Source organism: Chrysochloris asiatica, unplaced genomic scaffold (assembly GCF_000296735.1).
Source record: "Chrysochloris asiatica unplaced genomic scaffold, ChrAsi1.0 scaffold00013, whole genome shotgun sequence".
NCBI lineage: Eukaryota > Metazoa > Chordata > Mammalia > Afrosoricida > Chrysochloridae > Chrysochloris > Chrysochloris asiatica.
Window position 1 is genome coordinate 12,751,485 of NW_006408531.1, and position 6,341 is coordinate 12,757,825.

At 40.6% G+C, this 6,341-nt stretch overlaps 1 pseudogene; it reads left to right on the forward strand.

The window, feature by feature from the left end:
- Positions 1–5,267: 5,267 nt before the first annotated feature.
- Positions 5,268–6,103, forward strand: LOC102829258 (annotated as a pseudogene).
- The last annotated feature ends 238 nt before the right edge of the window (positions 6,104–6,341 follow it).

Consider the following 6,341-nt stretch of genomic DNA (forward strand, 5'->3'; position numbering starts at 1 on the left):
GTACAGATTCCTCATGAGCAGAATTAAGTGTTCTGGAATACTCATACTTTACAATGTTGTCTTGTCAGGATTCATGACATGGATCGAATTATATCCCCTCAAACAATGCATTGTAAATCCTACTGTCTATGCTTGTGGTTATAATCTCATTTGGGAATGGGTTGCCTTTGTTATGTTAACCAAGCAGAATTGGCATAGTAGGGAGCATCTTGAGTAAATCTCTTTTGAGATATGAAAAGAGATTAAACAAGTGAACGGAAGAGAACTTGAGTGAGATGGATGTGTGGAAGGCATGTGGGAATCTCTAAGGAAGAAGAAGCTGAAGAGACAAGGACCTTCCTCTAGAGTCTACACAAAGAGAAAGCCTTCCCTGAATTTGAACTTCCAACCTTTTAAACTATGTTGTTGTTAAGTGCCGTCGAGTCGATTCCAATCCATAGTGACCCTGTATAGGGTTTCCAAGGAGCAGCTGGTGAACTTGAACCACCGACCTTGTAGTTCAAACAACTTTGCAGTCTTATGCATTAGCTACATTCTAAACTATAAGAAACTAAAATTCTGTATGTTAAAGCCATCCACTTGTGGTATATGAGCACACTAGATTACAATGGCAGAATTTGGTACCAGGATTGGGGTGCTGCTCTGAAAGAAACCTAAAATGTGGCAGTGGTTTTTGAATTGTGTGATGGGTAGAGGTTGGAAGAGCAGCTGGCTAAGCATTGTGCTACTAACTGGAAGATTCAAGTCACTCACAAGTCCATGGGAAAAAGAAGTGGCAGTCAGCTTTAGTAAAGATTAGCACCCTCAGAAACTTACAGCCACCTAAATCATGAGAAAATAAATTTCTTTGTTAAAGCCATTCATTTGTGGTATTTCAGTTATAGCAGATTAGATAACTTAAACATGTTATTACCTAACCATGCCACTAATACAAGGCTTTCGACTGTGTAGATCATGACAAACTGAATAAAATTGTGAAGAATAGGTATTTCAGAACACTTCATTATGTTCATGAGGACAGGTCTACCCTGCCATCTAGGTTCACTGTGAGTTGGATTTGACTGGATGGCAAAGGGTTTAGTGATATAGGGAGTGTTAAGTACTAGCTGCTAACTAAAAGGTTGGTAGTTTGAACCCCATCAGTGGCTGCATAGAAGAAAGAAAGGAGATCCCATAAAAATTACAACCTAGAAAAGAAAACCTATTGGGGTAGTTCTACTCTGTTCTATAGGATTATTTTAAGTCAGAATCAACTTGATGGCAAAACTTTTTATTAAATAATAAAAGCCTTGATTGCAGATTTCCTTGAAGAGATTGTTGGAAGAATTACAGATGTCAAAGGCAATTTTGATGAGGGCTCAGAAGGAAGTGAGGAAAGCTATAGAAAAAAGTCTTTGTTGCCTTAGATAATGTATATGGCACCAGCAACAGAACATTGCTACAAATGTGGACATTGAACATGCTTTTAATAGAGTGTTAAAAGAAAATATTACCATGTGACTGAACAATGAAGGAAGAGTAACACTTTTTATGTAGTGGCAGAGAACTTTTCTGGATTTTGTTCACATGTTTGGTGAAATGTAGAACTTAAAAGTGATAAACTTGTACAGATGACTGATGGGATTTCTAAGCAAGATCTTAAAGGAGCCACATACTTTCTCCTTGTTGTTTCTGGTAAAATTCTAGAGGAAATAAAGGGACTTTAAAAATGAGCAGTGCAAAATGAAAACAAAACTTGAAAAAAAATGATTTTGTACAAGTTGTACAAACTAAGGATGCGTGTCCTAGAATGTTCACTGAGGAAATGACTCTGTAAGCTTTTGTTCAAATGAATAAGCCTGTGACTGATGGTCTAACCAACTACCACAGCAGAAAACCAATTCATTTAGATTGAAGAGGTCAGGAAAAGGATAAAAGGAAAGAACATTGTCTGCCTTTTTCATTTTTACACACAGGAAACAAGCCAAAAGAGCAATGTCCATTGACTCCCAAGAAAAGAAAAAGACCATACCTGGAACAGTTCAGAGTTCAGCAAAACTATTGGAAGGAACACAATGAACAGGGCCTTCTTAGTCTCCAAAGATGGGGTCATGGCCTCCGGGGTGTCAAAGGATGGGGTGAAGACCTGATTCTGTGGCACCCAGTTAATTCTGGAGTGTGAGGTTATCATTCAGTTTGGCTGAAGATGGGCTGCTGCTCAAAGCTGAGGTGGTGGGGCTTCAGCTTCCAAGGGGCAGAAGAACAGAATCTGATGGGGCTGAGGTGACAGGGTTGCCACTCAAGATCAATGAGGCCTAAGACCAAGGGAGCAGAGTTGTCATTCCAAAGGGCCTAAAAGTCCAGGACTGAAGGACCTTGACCCAGAATGCAAAGGGGTTGGTCAATACCCAGAGTCCAGAGGGCAGGACCCTTGCCCAGATGGTCCCAAAACACAGAGGATACTTTTCAAACACTGAGTGCTAACGTGTGTTGTTCTGCTGGTTTTGTACTTGCTTTGTGCTTGTTATCCTGTCTTTCTCCCCAGTTTTTCCCATTTGTGTCTACCTTGTGCCTGTTCCGACATTGTACTTTGGAAACAGATGACTTGTATTTTAGATTTCACAGGTTGATAGATGAAGAGGAATTTTGCCGCAGGATTTGGAATGCCTAAATCTCACCCATCTGGAGTCCTAGTGTGGTGTGGTAAGCACTGGACCACAAGGTCAGTTTAAACCATAAAGTTGGTGGTTCAAACTCACCAGCCACTCCTTGGAAATCTTATACAGGGTCGCTGCGAGTCAGAACCAACTTGATGGCACTTAACAATAACAACAACAGCAAATCTCATATTTGATTTAGATGATTCAAAAGATGAGATTTTGGACTTAGAGTGAATATTAACATTTGGGAGATGATGGGATGGGATGAATGTGTTCTGCCTGTGGCAAAAATATGAACTTTAAGTGTCAAATTTTGTGAATTGAATTATGTCCTCAAGAAATATGTATAATAAATCCTAACCTCTATACCTGTGGCTATGATCTCACTTGGGAATGGGTTGTCTTTGTTATGTTAATGAGGCAGAATTAGTCTCTTCTGGGATATAAAAAGAGATTAAACAAGCCAACAGAGAGAGAGAAGGTGTATGCTAGATACCAAGTCATGTGGAGATCTCCAATCAATAAAACACAACCTGAAGAAACAAGAACCTTCCACAGAGCTTAGAGAGAGAAAAGGGTTTCCCATAGAACCAGTTCTCTGAATTTGGACTTGTTGGTAATTTGATAAGTACCTTGGAGTCGATTCTGACTCACAGTGACCCTGCACAGGGTTTCTGAGGCTGTAAATCTTTACAAGAGCAGAACGCCTCATCTTTCTCCTGCGGAACTGCTGGTAGTTTCAAACTGCTGACCTTAAGTTTGGCAGCCCGACTCTTAACCACTATGCTATCAGAACTCCTTATTTTTGGACTTACAGCCACCTAAATCATGAGAATATAAATTTCTTTGTTAAAGCCACTCATTTGTGGTATTTCAGTTATAGCAGATTAGATAACTTAAACATATCTAATTAAACATACTTAATCATGCCACTAATACAAGGTTTTCGACTGTGTAGATCATAACAAACTGTGAATAAAATTGTGACGAATAGGTATTTCAGGATACTTCATTGTGCTCATGAGGAACCTGTCCATAGACCAAAAGGCAGTTGTTAGAACAAAACAAGGGGATACTGAATGGTTTAAAATCAGGAAAGTTGTGTGTCAGGGTTGTGTCCTTTCACCATATTTATTCAGTCTGTATGCTGAGCAAATTATCCAAGTAGCTAGATCATGTGAAGAAGAATGTGGCATTAGTATTGGAGAAAGAATCACTAGAAACATGCGATATGCAGCAGCCTTCTTTGCTGAAAGTGAAAAGAACTTAAAATATTTACTGATGAAGATCAACAAGCACAGTCTTTAGTATGGTTACAGCTTTCCATAAAGATTGCACCTCAATGTAAAGAAAACAAAAATACCCACAACTGGACTAGTAAATAACGTCCTGATCAATGGAGAAAAGATTGAAATTGTCAAAGACTTCATTTTTCTTGGATCCACAATCAACACTCATGGAAAAGGCAGTCAGGAATCAAATGGCATATTGCACTAGGCAAATCTGCTGCGTAACACCTCTTTAAAGTGGTCAAGAGAAAAGATGTCAGTTTGAGGACTAAAATGTTCCTGACCCAAGCTATACTATTTTTAACAACCTCATATGCATGTGAAAATTGTGCCATGAATAAAGAAGACTATAGAATAATCTATGCATTTGAGTTATGATGTTGGAGAAAAATGTTAATTTTTATATTACCCAATATTACCATGGACTGCCAGAAGAACTAATAAATCTGTGTTAGATGAGGTACAGACCGAATGTTTCCTAGAGGAAAGAATGATGAGACTTCATATCTCACACTTTAGACATTTTATCAGGAGGGACCATTCCCTAGAGAAGGACATCATGGTTTGTAAAGTGGAGGGTCAGTGCAAAAGAGGAGGACCCCACAATGAGATGGATTGACACAGTGGCAGCAGCAATGGGCTCAAACATAACAATTGTGAGGGGGGTGCAGGGCCAGGCAGCATTTTGTTGTGCATAGTGTTACTATGAGTTGGAACCAACTTGATGACACCTAACAGAGCCATTAATATGACCACCTGGTTTTATTTAACCACCCAAAATGTTTTAGGTCAGGATTTTACATTCTAAATCCAGGCATTGATACACTCCAGGGCCAGTTGCTTGGGGCAGGAGTTGATGCAAAGCCTAGATGTGTACATCCTGGGTGAGTAAATGTACTTCACCCCCTTGACCTATCTGCTGATGATTTTGCTCTCATGTGTCATTCTCTAATTCCTTCTCATTCACAGCAGTCATTCCAGTTTTCACAACAGTGCATTTCCACCTTGGGAGCTCCCATTGCTTCCCATGATAATTCCCCGATCTTACTTTTGCTCCCATGATAATCCCAATCTGACCTGGGCTCTGGGTCATAGGGATAGATACTTGATGAATAATTAACTCTCTGTCTACTCAACCTGGGACCCCTAAAAGCCCCATATTTATTTATTTACTGGTTTTTGGGAGTCCCTGAATGGTACAAAAGTCCCCCAGCTGCTGCTAACTGAAAGACTGAAGGTTTGTATCTACCCAGAAATGATTCAAGAAAAAAACCCTTGAAGATCTGCTTTGAAAAATCAGCTATTGAAAACCCTGTGGAGCTCTTTTCCATCTTGCAAGATGGCGGGTGAAAAGGCTGGGAAGCCGGCTACCAAGGAGAAGTAACCTGAAGTAAAAAAGCAGATGCCAGTGGCAAAGCTAAGAAGGCTAACCCTCAAGGGCAAAAAAAAACTCAAGCAGGGGAAGCTGCACTGCAGCTGAAATCCTGTCCTAGTTCGAGAAATTGGCAGGTATTCCTGATCGGCCATGTATTCCAGAAAGGCCATGTACAAGAGTAGGCATTCAGCTGCTAAATCCAGGGTTGAAAAGAAGGAGAAGGTGCTTACTACTGTCACAAAGCCAGTTGGTGGTGACAAGAATGGTGATAACCAAGTGGTTAAACTGTACAAAATGCCTAGTTATTATCTGACTGAAGATGTGCCTCGGAAGCTTTTGAGCCACAGCAAAAAACCCTTCAGTCAGCATGTCAGAAGACTGCGGTCCAGCATCACTCCTGGGACCATTCTGATCATCCTAACTGGGTGCCATTGAGGCAAAAGAGTGGTTTTCCTTAAGCAGCTGGCCAGTGGTTTTCTCTTTGTGACTGGACCTCTGTCCCTCAATCTAGTTCCTCTGCATAGAACACACCAGAAATTTGTCATTGCCACCTTCACCAAAATTGATACTGGTGGTGTGAAGATCCCCAAACATCTCACGGATGCTTCCTTCAAGAAGAAGAAGCTGTGGAAGCTCAGACACCAAGAAGGCAAGATCTTCAACCCTGATAAAGACAAATACGAGATTTACAGCGCAGCTCCAAAATGGATCAGAAAGCTGTGGACTCACAAATTATGCCAAAAGTCAAAGCCTCCAACTTTTCCCAAATGTCACTGGTGGACAAAATCACTCCTAGTTGAGGACACGGGTCTAACAACATATGTTTTGCGGACTGTCCTCTGATATTCCGCCTTGTAAAGTCTCCCTTCTCTTGACCTCCTCCTACTACTACTCATGAAACAATTCTTTCTACCATGTTTTTTGGCTTGATTGGACAGTATGCACAGACATGTTAGGTGGTCCTATGGCAAGTCACAACAACTTTTTGGTGATGACTTCTCTCCCCACCAATGACTTCAATACGTAACCCTCCAAGCT